The 13,731-nt window shown below is 43.0% G+C and overlaps 1 non-coding gene across 1 annotated transcript; it reads right to left on the bottom strand.

The window, feature by feature from the left end:
• Positions 1-12,900: 12,900 nt before the first annotated feature.
• LOC145118331 (small nucleolar RNA R71) lies at positions 12,901-13,007 on the bottom strand. The gene has a single exon (XR_013713287.1). It is a non-coding gene; the product is annotated as a small nucleolar RNA R71 (small nucleolar RNA).
• Between the last annotated feature and the right edge of the window lie 724 nt (positions 13,008-13,731).

Here is a 13,731-nt window from a genome sequence, read left to right as displayed (position 1 = left end):
GACATTCGGCACCGTGCCGGTTTTGTCGTGAAACTTCGACAGGTCATAACTTCTTCGTTATAACTCGGATTTTGGTATTCTTTATATATCCGTAATCCTTGTCACGACCACTAAAACTTTCTTAATAGATATCGGCTTTATCTAATATTTATTTTCGACGCTCATTTTTATTCTTAATTAATTAACTCCTAGTAATTAAGCATAAAACACATAAAACACATAATATTCACATAATTCCTTTTCATTTCTTCAAAATGAGTTACAAAGGTTAACCTAGACTATCACGTTAATATTAATGCCTAGCCTAGAAACACGGGCATTACAATTCTCTCCCCCTTAGGATGATTCCGTCCCCGGAATCACACATCGACAAACAACTACGGGTAACAACTCATTATGTCACTCTCCGTTTCCCAGGTGAGATTTGGCCTATTCGTATGTTTCCAACGCACAAGCACTAAATCGACCATCTTGCGTTACAACTTCTTAGTCTTACGGTCAACGATTGCCTCAGGTTCTTTAATTAACCTCTTGTTTTCATCCAACCTTAATTCAGAAATGGGAATTATGTCGGGCACATCTCCCGTGAACTTTCTCAAATAACACACATGGAAGGTGTTACGAATATCCTCTAGTTCTTCTGGTAATTCTAGCTTGTAAGCTTGACTCCCGATCCTCTGAAGAACTTTAATCGGTCCAATAAACCTTGGACTCAACTTTCCCGAACCACGTAACATACCTATCTTAGTCGGACTCATTTTGATATGACCTCTAGGGTCGGAATAACAATCATCTTCTTAGTCATTACCAAAACGAAGGTAATGAAATACTCGAACAATAACGGAATCAATTTCTAGCTTCTTAGTAACCTTGTGACTTTCCTTGATTCAAGTACAAGTCCTGTGCTTCCGGTAGTATAGGCCTCTACTACCATTCACACCTACTCCTACTCGTCCCAAGTATTGTCTCGCAGTTCTCCAAGTCACCATACAAGAATTTCACATAGTCATTCAATTCATCAGATGACAAAACCAGGGTTTATATTATTTTCTTAAAATAATTACACAGAGGTTCGAGTTACCCTATACTACGCCTCTAATAGGCTACACCACAGGTTACTAACTGCATTGCTACTTTATATCTTAGCTTTGGGAATATAAGGTCCTTACTCCTGATCCCTTGTATTTCCATCTGCTTCATTAAGGATCATTTGGAATGCCTTTGGTTTTGGTTTTGGTGGAACATTGGGCATTGCTGCCTCTTTCTTCTTTGGGCAGTCTTTCGAAATGTGCCCTTCCTCGTTACATCGATAGCACATCCTCTTGTTGGACGGACACTCGTTGGCATAATGCCCAGTCTTTCCACACTTGTAGCAGGTCACCTCTTCGCTACATTTCCCAAAGTGCTTCTTTTTGCACTTCTCGCACCATTTTGCTTCGCCTTCTCCTTCTCCAGACTTCGAGAATTTTCTTTTCTCGTTGGACCCTAAAGTCCTTTCAAACTTTCTTTTCTCGCCAACTTCAATCTTGTTGGCGGCTCTTCCCTTAATCATATCTTCTACAGACTTGGAAGCCCAGATAGTCGCCTCCAAGGTAAGTGCTTGACGCACTGGCACTGCATACTCCCATGGAAGTCCCTTTGCGTACCTGTCTATTTTCGTTAGCTCATTTGGGACAATACGCAAGGCAAACTCCATTTTGTCTGTGAAGTTATTGGTGTATTCATCAATGGTCATACTTCCCTTCTTCAACGTCTGGAATTGGTTTTCTAGGTCAATCACATTTTAGGCCGAGCAATACTTGCGCTTAAAGTGCACCAAGAACTCTGCCCAACTCAGTTGAAGTGGCTCATTAGGGCTTAGGGTTTTCCCCAGAGTATTCCACCAACGAGCAGCACTACCTCTGAACTGACGCACTGCAAATGTGGTTTGTAACTTGCCTTGGCAACCACATGTCATGAAAGCCAATTCCATTTCCGGTCCAATCCATTACTCCGACAGGATCTTCTTTTCCAGTGAAGGTTGATGGCTTGCAAGTCATAAAGTCCTTATACTTACATCCATTTCTCTCCACTCTATTCTCGTGGTTATTTCTCCCAACCACAAGCGGTTCACTATGACCAACAGATCTACTGTTGTTTCCTTCTTCAGATCGATCGTCATTTAATTCACGTTGTTCAACAGGAAATGAAGGTTCATCCCTATTGTTCAGCAACATTTGTCTTATTTCCTCCCTTTGTTCAGCCATCATTGACTGAATCATGGCTCGTACCTCAGCCATGGTGATGGGTTCTGGTGCAGCTCCAACTATAGGCACCTGTTCCATCACTTGGGGTTGAGGTTGCTGATTTCTATTGACATTTCCAGCTCCACTTCGTGTTTTGGCCATTATGATCTATACGCCAAATTAGGTGAATTTAAACCTTTATCCACAACAGGTATTTAAATTCTCCTTATCACTCCGAAACGTTACATGTTAGTTCTAATATTGTAATCATACGCTTAGAAACCTACACACATAAAGTTTATAGATCCGGTCGGCAACAGACCATAGATCCGAATAAATAATATCATATATGGCAAACATATAGCATTTAGCACTTAAAAGCATTTTAGGCATCTTTCCTAAAATATACTAGTGCTCGTGTCTAAAATATGGTAGACACTCATCTCACAATCATCACTTAGCATTCTAAGTTTAAGTCTAGAAATCCTACAAATTCCTAGTTTGCTTAAACTAATGCTCTGATACCAACTGTGACATCCCCTAATTTCTCGGCCAGAAAAGGCCGATTTAATTTATGCTTTTTAAAATAAAATCAGAGTAATCCTTTTAAAAGATGTTGCAGAATTTGTTCCCAAAACCAAACATGATAAAAATTTATCAAAACCTTTCTTTAAGAAATATATATTTTTATTTCATAACAAAACCTCGGGATGTCATGTTCCGATACAGATCAAAAGCATAAACAAGACATTATAAGCCTTACACAGTTATTTACAACTACTGGCCTATAATCCAAAAATCTCTCATCATCATCTGACTATGCTTAGGGTCTACTACCTGTAACATAAAAAGCTGAGTGGGTCAGGCTTGGGAGCCTGGTGAGCATACAGGGTTTTCAACCCACAATAAATTATAAACTTATCAATCAGCAATAAATTTACTAATTTCATCAACCAAAAATAACCCTAATTACCCATTCCCCTTATCCTCACCTTACGTCCCTAAAACAACTATCACTAGGGACCTAGCCTAAGGATTTTCATTAGGGGTGACAACAATGCTTCGGGGGTTCCTCAGCAATTTATGTCAAATAAGGCAACCAACGGGGTGACAACATTGCTTTCCTCAGCAATTTATGTCAAACAAGACAACCTAACATAAAACAACCAATAAGGTGACAACATTCCTTTCCTCAGCAATTTATGTCAAACAGGACAACCAATAGGGTGACAACATTACTTTCCTCTGCAATTTATGTCAAATAAAACAAACACCGGGGTGACAACATTGCTTTCCCTCAGCAATTTATGTCAACTAAAACAAACATCGAGGTGAAAACATTGCTTTCCGTCAGCAATTTATGTCAAATAAAACAAACATCGGGGTGACAACATTGCTTTCCCTCAGCAATTTATGTCAAATAAAACAAACATCGGGGTGACAACATTGCTTTCCCTCAGCAATTTATGTCAAATAGGCACGAAGTCACATCGTCGCCAAGGTTTATACAACAGGCACTACGTCACATAGTAGCCAGGGTTTATACAATAGGCACTATGTCTCATAGTCGCCAGGGTTTATCTAATAGGCACGAAGTGACATCGTCGCCAGGGTTTATCTAATAGGCACTACGTCTCATAGCCGCCAGGGTTTATCTAATAGGCACTACGTCTCATAGTCGCCAGGGTTTATCTAATAGGCACGAAGTCACATCGTCGCCAGGGTTTATCTAATAGGCACTACGTCTCATAGTCACCAGGGTTTATCTAATAGGCACTACGTCTCATAGTCGCCAGGGTTTATCTAATAGGTACGAAGTCACATCGTCGCCAAGTTTTATACAACAGGCACTAAGTCCATAGCTGTCAACGTACTAAATACATAGCTACCAACGTACATCTATACTGTACTAAATTCATAGCTACCAACGTACATCTATATTGTACTTTTATCCCTCATTCTTTATCTACCCATGTTTTACCCAACATATTTGAAGATAAATATATATATATATATATATATATATATATATATATATATATATATATATATATATATATATATATATATATACATTTTAAATCATTTTAAACATGTATAAAACATTCATTCAACATCCATCTCAAATAAACAAACAACATATATACACATATCACATATTTTATATAAAATACTTCATATCTATGTGTAAAATGAAAGTGACTAAACACTCACATGATTTGATAATAATCGGGCAGCAATTCGTTTCCTAAAACGTTCGTTTCTAATAAAACCGGGAGTTTTATTGAGAAACCGGGCTCTACAAGGGTCGGGCTTCGAAACCGAAAAGATAAATTTTCCGGGCTTCTCGGGCACTTCGTGGCGTATTCCGGGGGTTATAATCGATACCGGGGTTTCGGGGGATGTTAAAATAGCCAAAATATTGAAAAAGGGGCCAAAATTGCCAATTCTTAAATTCTAGCCGGGAGGGTTCGCACCCTCTTATTTATAGTATGCGAGCTGCTGATCGGACGGTCGAGAGGAAGCCACGCGACAGCAGATCCGAAGGGGAGGTCACGTGGTCTGCGCATGCGAGGGCCTCGGTGCTGATCGTTGATTGGACCGCGGTCTAGTCCGAGGTGGGGAGTTTGTCGCTCCTGCGAGGCTCGGACAGCTGGTGCGACACGCGTCAGTGCGAGGCAAGGCGGCTTCGGATGAAGGAGTCACCTGGCACACGTCGGATTCTCGGCTGCACACGCGTCACTCCTCGGATGCTTCCACGGCTTCGGATGACTCAGCCAATTTCGGACACGTGGCACGCATGCAGCGAAGGTGACGTGGCCTATGCGAAATTTCTCGGATTTTGAAATAATTTCTCGATTTTTGCGCCAAAACTTCTAAAATCCATAACTTTCGCATACGAGCTCCGTTTTTGACGTTATTTATATGCACGCGTAGGTAAAATTACGCTCTACAACTTTCGTTTAGACTTAGTCGGCTAACTTTAACTTTCATTTTTATATTATTATTTTTAACAGACCGGGACAGGAAATCCGTTAAAAATTCATAACTTCTTCATCCGACGTCCGTTTTGGTCTGTCTTTTACCGTTGTACTCCTATTGACGAGACCTTCGATTCTCGTTTAGGTCGTGTCGGCTAAAAATCACTCGAACTAAAATTTGAGTTTTTAGCTGTCTACTCCTAAGCTGAAACTTCGAAAAATCATAACTTCCTCATACGAAGTCAGATTTGGGCGTTCTTTTTATACATACTCTCGGTTTAACGAGCACTACGACTTTCGTTTAGATCACTAAGGCTAAAAAGTAGTTTATCAAAAACTCACTTTTTACGACATTCGGCACCGTGTCGGTTTTGTCGTTAAACTTCGACAGGTCATAACTTCTTCGTTATAACTCGGACTTTTGTATTCTTTATATATCCGTAATCTTTGTCACCACCACTACAACTTTCTTAATAGATATCGGCTTTATCTAATATTTATTTTCGACGCTCATTTTTATTCTTAATTAATTAACTCCTAGTAATTAAGCATAAAACACATAAAACACATAATATTCACATAATTTCTTTTCATTTCTTCAAAATGAGTTACAAAGATTAACCTAGACTATCACGTTAATATTAATGCATTGCCTAGAAACACGGGCATTACACGCGACTTATGATGTGCGACGATGCGCGACTTAAGATAATAGCATGGGCTTAGCAGCCAGCAAATATGGAGATGTCATGCGGGAAAGCCTCGCGTGTAACAGATCGAGTTTGGCTGATAACGATCGTAGATAGATCACGCGAGAGAGAATCGCGTGGAATGGATCGAGCTTGGCTGCTAACGATCTTAGATAGATCACGCGGAAGAAGCGTCGCGTGGAATGGTCGGATCAAGTTGCTATAATGGAGTCGGGCTGAGAAGCCAGGTGACTCGAGGCCACGGTATTGAACCTCGTATGTGGAGCGTGTCACTATAATGAAATCGGGCTGAAAAGCCAGGCGACTCGAGGCGAGGGTACTGAACCTCGTATGCGGAGCGTGTCACTGTAATGGAGTCGGGCTGAGAAGCCAGGCGACTGGAGGCGATGGTACTGAACCTCACATGCGGAGCGTGCCGCTGCAATGGAGTCGGGCTGAGAAGCCAGGCGACTCGAGGCGAGGGTGTTGAACCTCACATGCGGATCTTGCTGCTATAATGGAGTCGGGCTGAGAAGCCAGGCAACTCGAGGCAAGGGTACTGAACCTCGTATGCGGAGCGTGCCGCTATAATGGAGTCGGGCTGAGAAGCCAGGCGACTCGAAGAGAGGGTATTGAACCTCGTATGCGGAGCGTGCCGCTGTAATGGAGTCGGGCTGAGAAGCCAGGCGACTCGAGGCGAGGGTACTGAACCTCGCATGCGGAGTAAGCCTCTATAATGGCGTCCGGCTGAGAAGCCAGTCGAATCGAGGCGAGGGTACTGAGCCTCGCATGATTGGGCGTAGCACTCTACAATCTATGTGTCTAGCTCGCATGGTCAGTCTGGGGTAAAGTGGAATGGTACCTGATGTTTTGATGCATCGCTAGTTGTACTAATAAATGATGCCTCGTTGTCTTGGCTGTTTGCAGAGAGCTATGTGGCGGTGCTACTTAGGGCATGATAGTGTAGCTATTGTCAAGTGGCACGTAGCGAGACTGCTGTCAGGAACTGGTCAGCAGGGCCGTTGAGGCCCGGGCAGCGAGCTGCTAGCGATAGGTGAGTAACACGACTATTAAGAGTTGGGCAACAAGACTACCGAGAGTTGGACCACGCGGCTACTCTTTCGATCTGGAATACCAACGTCACCTCGGGGATACACCATCATTCATGATGTCATCTCTTTATGTACTTTAACTCTTCCCCTTGGGAATAAAAATCACTTCTACATAGTGTCGTACCAAAACTATCCCCCCCTCTTTTTTTTTCTTTAGAGGAGGCGAAGACGGATGTATAGCCGCTGAAAGGCGAGATACATAGTTGCTGGAAAGAGCTAGGCAACCCAAGTACTAACAAAACTGGGTAGCACGGTTGGCGAGAGCTAAGCAGCGCGACTGCTGGGAGTCAAACAAAGTAGCTGCTGATGGTTGGGCTTTGCAGCTGCTGAGCTAGGTCGTGTCGCTACTGAAGGTCGAGCTGTGCGACTACTAAGAGCTGGGCAGTAAGACTAGCGGGGGTCGGTCAACATGAATGTGAGAGTTGATTAGCGAGATTTCCCGGGATTGGTCAACACAGCTGCTGATGACTGCGCAGCGCAATTGCTGATGGCTATTTCGGAATGCTTCACGAGTAGTAGTAGTAGCGTACTACTCTTCTCCCTCCCCCGTTTTTTTTTTTTGAAACATTGAGTTATATTTATATGCCCGCTAGATGGGAACTTTGAGTGACTGGTCAGTGGTGCACACTTTGCAAGTCCCCTGTAAATATTTTACAGGCCGAGCTTTGCTCCGCGAGTTTGCTGTTGGCGCACTCTGAGTGTCGCGGCGCTGAAGCGATTTTCTGAAAAGACAACTTGATCAAATAGTTATTATTTTATTTAAATCATAAACCAATTGATTTTCTTTCGGGACTCTTTCGAAATGTTTCACGAGTAGTAGTAGTAGCGTACTACTCTTCTCCCTCCCTCGTTTTTTTTTTGTGAAAATTGCGGGTTGATCCAAACTTCAACGCATATTCTGAGATCGCATTTTGTCGAGCATTATCGCGACACCCGCGGCATCCATGTCGTTGAATAAAATCGTAATACTTGAGTATTGAACGACCGATTAACTAGTTATTATTGCGAGAATTGGGCCACTTTATTGTTTTAGAGAGCCCAATATACTGAGAAATCCGACTTAAGAGAAAGTCTGACAGTTAAAATATTGCAGCCCATCTATTTAGCATTAGAGAAGCCTAAAATACGTATTATTGGAGCCCAAGATAAAACATTAATCGGCCCAAGCTGAGAAATAACGGCCCAGGATCGAGTGTGAGCCCACTTGGAGAATGATCAGCCCATGAGGCTGTTGGGCTACTTGGGAAATATGGGCCAATGCCCTAATTCTCTTTCTATGTTTATGTGAAACGAAATGCGTAGATGGGGCTCTATGTGCTTCTTGGAGATGAAAAATCATATCAGGAAGAAAGTGGATCGCAAAAATGGTCATAACATCGGAGGTCGCAGATTGTAAAGGGATCAGAATGCGCCGTAACTTGAAGATAATCGGGCAAATCAACGATCTTGAGCATGCGGCTAGAAGTTGTGACGTTGGCTGTCGTTGTTGGGGGTTGGAGAGCGATCTGATGGCAGTGATGACTCTATGGAGGAAGACCGTATTGACTGGTGAAGGTTACATTTGCTGATTCCTTGTCGAAATCCGCCACCCATGGAAGAGGTCGGAGCATCAATCCTGACTTCCAGCGTGGTTTGAATCGGAGATGACCGGAGACTGCAACTGTGCTCTACTCGCCGGAGTCTGAAGTGCCAGGATGATAGGGATTGGAGATTTATGTTGGGCTGAGCAATCTCAACCACGAGGCTCCAGTCACTGTTAGATGTGATGAGCTGATTCGTTGGATTTACTTCGTCGGAGAGTGACATCTCGGAGATGCTTCGTTGGGGCCGGTGGCGGCTAGCTTGAGGCGTGCTGTTGGAGTCACTGTGGTCAAGGGGCGAAGATCATCGACCAGCGGCGCTCGGGTTCTACTCGTCGGGATTTGGTTACCAGTGTGTTGACTGGTGGCACATCATATTAGGTTACCAGCGGAGAATCAAGAGACATGAGTCGAGCAAAGCTGCCCTGTCGGAGACGATGGCTGCGTCGGGCGGTGCTCTGAGGTGGCTCGCCTTTTCTGGATAGGGAGATAGACCCGGTGAGGTCTAACTAATGGTCCTTTGACTTTGTTTGACAGCTATGAATCAGGTGGGACCCGACTCTTATCTTGTCTGTGCAAGCATATGGGAGCATAGACCATCTTCCCCCCTCTTTTTTTTTCTCTTGACATGTACGCAATAATTGGGCCAGATGTGTCCCACCGAAAATGCTTTTGTTGGTTTATAGATTTATGATGTATATTGTATACACCTCTAATCCTCCTTTTTTTCTTTAATGCTTTTGTATACGTCGCTTTTTATGTATCTGTTCTTCTTGTAGAACTGCCCCATTCCAGCTGGCATATACTGAATCCCTTTTTCCCATTTCTTTTCCTTTGTTTAGAAGTGACAGCTCACTCTTGTAATATTTGTATAATTTTGTTGTAACCGTGGGTTGTGAAGATTTTTCTCTGTGTCTACACACTAGCCTTTGTCTGCATCTTTTTTTTCTTTGTACGCGAAAATTGGACCAGCTGGGTCCACATGGAGTATTTTGTATTTTAACTCGATTTTATGTACACAACACCCGAAAATCCTCTTCTACCCCCTTCTTTTTTTTCGAAATCAAAATGATGAGCTTAGGTGATGTGAAATGCAACTTTGGTTTGTAGAAGGATATATACAAATTTTGTTTCTTTATTCTTTTTTTTTAAATGTAAAAACATCTCAGCTATGCTTACAAACAGCTGATGCATGTAGTAAAGTTGTTCATAAAAAATCTGAACTAAAGACGATTTCTGATAGTACATGGACTGAAATGAGGTAAAAACTCATAAAAGCTTCTTTTCTTCTCATCTTGCTGAAAAAACCCCAAAATATAAGCAAAAAACGAATCTAACAAATTTTTGCAAACTTGAGAATATTTGAGTGAAGAAAATCATGTAGATCTATAGATCTGAACTAAAAACGAAATGGATCTACAGATCTGAAGGATTTGTGAAGCAAATTTGGACATATCTTGGAAAAAACCAAGAAGATATGAACAAATGATGGGGTGAAACTCATAGAGAACTTCTTTTCTTCTCAACTTACTGAGAAACCCCCCAAAATATAAACAAAAACGGATCTGACAAGGTTTTTCTCCCTAAACCTTCTCTACTTTTCAGCTTTCTCAACAGATCTGAAAATCTTTTGTTTTCCATCTCTAAGCTTCCAGAGGAAGCACCAAATAAACAACTTGAATGAAGTTGTACATGAAAAATCATGAACCAAAACCGATTTTCTTGAAAATGAGCAAGCAAAAGAGGTAAAGACTTGTAAAATATTGTTTGTTCTTCAACTTGCTGAATAAAATTCGAAAATATGAACAAAGATGGGGAAAAACTCATAAAAATCTCTTTTCTCCCAAACTTTCTAAATAATCCATCCAAATATAGATGAAAATGAGATCTGATAAAGTCTTTTAAGACTTGAGGGTTGCTCAGATGAACTAAAACAAAACATCTCTAGACATCTGAGCAAAAAACAAGGCAGATCTGAAGATCTAAGAGAGAAAACTCTAATAGATCAAAAGATCTGAGCTAAAACAAAAGCAAATCAAAAGATTTGTGCATAAAACTAAGCAGATCAAGAGATCTGAACGATGGTTAGATAGATCTGAAAAGATCTTGTCAAGAACCAAATCGATTTGAACAGATCTTGGCCAAAGTCAAACGGATCTGAACTAAATGGTGCTAGAAATGAATAGATCTGAGGAAAACCTTAGCTGAAACGACAGATCTGAGTAGATCTAGACAAGAACGAGATGATTTACGCTCGTTCGAGTCCGGGATGGCGCCAAATGTTGCGACATCGAGCTCCGGTGAGTCTTCTGGTCTTCTGATGCGGCGGAGATCTGGACATCACAGTGCAAAGTCGTTAGAGCCGTCCTAGGGACTGTGCCCCGGGAGCGGACTCCGATGGTCAAGTTAGATCAGCTAGAAGATCTGAGATGGTCTTCCATAGCTGCAGAGAACCATCTTGGTGCTAGTGGTGGTATATGGTGGCTGACGGCGGCGGGTGGTGGCTGAGCCACCCGGCCGGAGTATAGTGTGGCGGCTGAGCCATGGGGGAAGAACCTTAGGGAAAAGGTCTTAGGTAAAGTCCTAGCGGTGGCTGAACCACTTGGGGAGAAGTCCCCTTTCAAGGAGGAGGCGCTATTCTATTTATAGTGGACTATTAGGTCAAGGGGAATTGGGTCAGGCTTTGGGCCAGCCCAATTCAGGCCCAACTAGCAAGGAGCTGGGCAAGGCCGCCCGGAGGCGCCAGGCGGGGCTGGCGGGCGCGCGCCAGGAAAGAATGGCAGGGGAGCACCAGGCGAGGGAGCGCCTGGCCGGGCCTGCAGGAGAGTCCCCAGCAGGGCTGGCAAGGGAGTCCCCAGCAAGGCTAGCAAGGGAACGCCAGGCAGGGTTGGCAGGAGCACGCCAGGCCAGGCTGGCGCGCTAAAGTAGTCTAGGCGATGCTAATGGACCATATATCATATAGTCCCCCCAGTCTGGTGTTATTGGTATGCGGCCAATGACATCGGACTGGACTTAGTCATATAAACTGTGCGTTGTCAAGTCCCCCTAGTCTGATGCGATTGGGTTGCTGACAATCGGATCGGACTAGATAAAGCACCAATACAATAAATAATAAAGAGAAATGACCGAACCTCGCCCACGAGAGTCGTGGGGTTGTGCGAAGAGCCAAGCATTACTTATGCAGCTTCAGCTGACTTGATACTCCTTCATTGAGAGGAGTGCGAGCCGATCGGTGCGATGCAACGTAACTATTGTTGCGATCATGCGGACCGAGGCTGCTAAAGAGTGTTACGCGACACTGATGTCGATGGAATGTCAGACCAGGTTAGCTAAGGAGCGTAAGCTCGCCATACAGTCTCTGAGACTGTTATTCGACACGATTGTTGTGGTAGTCATGCGCATATGAAATGTCACCGATATCCATCTACATAGTCTGCATTAATAACCGTCTTGAAGGTATTTCTTGCTTGGGCTACACCTAGCTAGATTCCCCCCAGTCTGATGTGGGTAGCGTAGGTAGCCACATCAGACTATGTTGTCAAACCAATAAACCGTAGGGTTGTTGACCATAATATAAGTGGCAGAGATTCCGAGAGCTGTGCGATTAGGCTGATAGCAAGGGTCACGCAGTGAGACTATTGCCGATAACCAGACAATATAATTGTTTAGGGTAGGAAGTGAGGCTATTGGTAGGAAATATGCAGCGAGACTGTTTTCGAGAGCCAGGTAGTGAAGATGTTGAGGGATACGCGGCGAGGCTAAAGGTAAGGTTGCATAGCAAGACCGTTTCCGAGAGCCAGGAAACAGAGATGCTGAAAGGTAGTAGGCAGCAGGGGTGATGCCGGGATGACCTCCTTGCTGGAGGGTATCCTCACTATAGCATGATGTAATGTGGGTAACACTTCATCGATCGTCCGAGCACAAGAGAACCATGATGACTGTGAGAGAGGAAGCACCAAGATCATGGTGTTAGACGTGGAATAAGTTTGTTACATGCGACTTATAGTGTGCGACGATGCGCGACTTATTTGAGTGAACTTAAAGGCCACATACTCGCACAACTTAAGGAGATCCCATTCTACGGGAAGGATTATGAAGACGCATACAAGCATCTTGACGAGGTCAATGACATAGCCGACTACTTCAATGTCCCTAATGTGGCCCGCGACACTGTTTTGCTACGTATGCTACCAGTCACATTCAAGGGAGCTGCGAAGGATTGGCTGAAATCACTTCCTCCCGGATCCATCACTACTTGGGCCAAAATGAAAACTGAATTTATAGACCAATTTTTCCCTCCCTCAAAGATAGCCAAGTTAAAGAAAGCCATAGCTAATTTTAAACAACAAGCTGGAGAGTCACTTTATGAGGCATGGGAGAGATATAAAGGCTTACTAAGGAACTGCCCACATCATGACTTGAATAGTCAATAAGAAGTCTCTATCTTCTATGATGGAGTAAATGTAACAACTAGGAAGCTCCTTGATTCGTAAGGACCTCTCGCGAAGAAGGCACCCCCGGTGATAAAAGAGCTCATTGAAGAATTCTCTAAACATTCTAGAGAATATCATAATCCAAGGAATGAACTAAGTAGGGGTGTGATGAACTCAGTTACTAAAAATATGATAGCAATGATGGATAAGTTGGATAGTTTGGATCGACGAATGACTAAGATGGACCAATCCATCCACGCCATTAGGGTGGGTTGTGAAAACTGTAGAGGGCCTCACCTCACTAAAGACTATGATCTTCACGAGAACGGGAACCGGAAAGTGCAAGTGTGCTATTCAAGTGGTGATAGGTATGATGACAATTGGCGAAAACCCAGGAAAGAATGGCTACCATATGAAGAGTATAAAAAGGCAAAGGAGGAAAAGTACAAGCAAAAAGATAGAGGCTTTTATCAAAAGGAGGAACCGATGCTAGAGAAGAAATCTGATTTGGAAGATATGTTTACAAGATTTGTGGCTGCGCCCGAGAAGAGGCACAATGATACCGACGCTGAAATAAAGGAGCAACGAAATATGCTTAGAGAGCACCAAGTTATGATGATGGATCAACAAAATCTACTTAGGAATCAGCAAGCATCCATTCATATATATATATATATATATATATATATATATATATATATATATATATAT

This window comes from Lactuca virosa, chromosome 5 (genome assembly GCF_052849685.1).
Source record: "Lactuca virosa cultivar CGN04683 chromosome 5, Lactuca_virosa_CGN04683_v6, whole genome shotgun sequence".
Classification (NCBI taxonomy): domain Eukaryota; kingdom Viridiplantae; phylum Streptophyta; class Magnoliopsida; order Asterales; family Asteraceae; genus Lactuca; species Lactuca virosa.
This window is presented reverse-complemented; position numbering and strand designations above follow the sequence as displayed.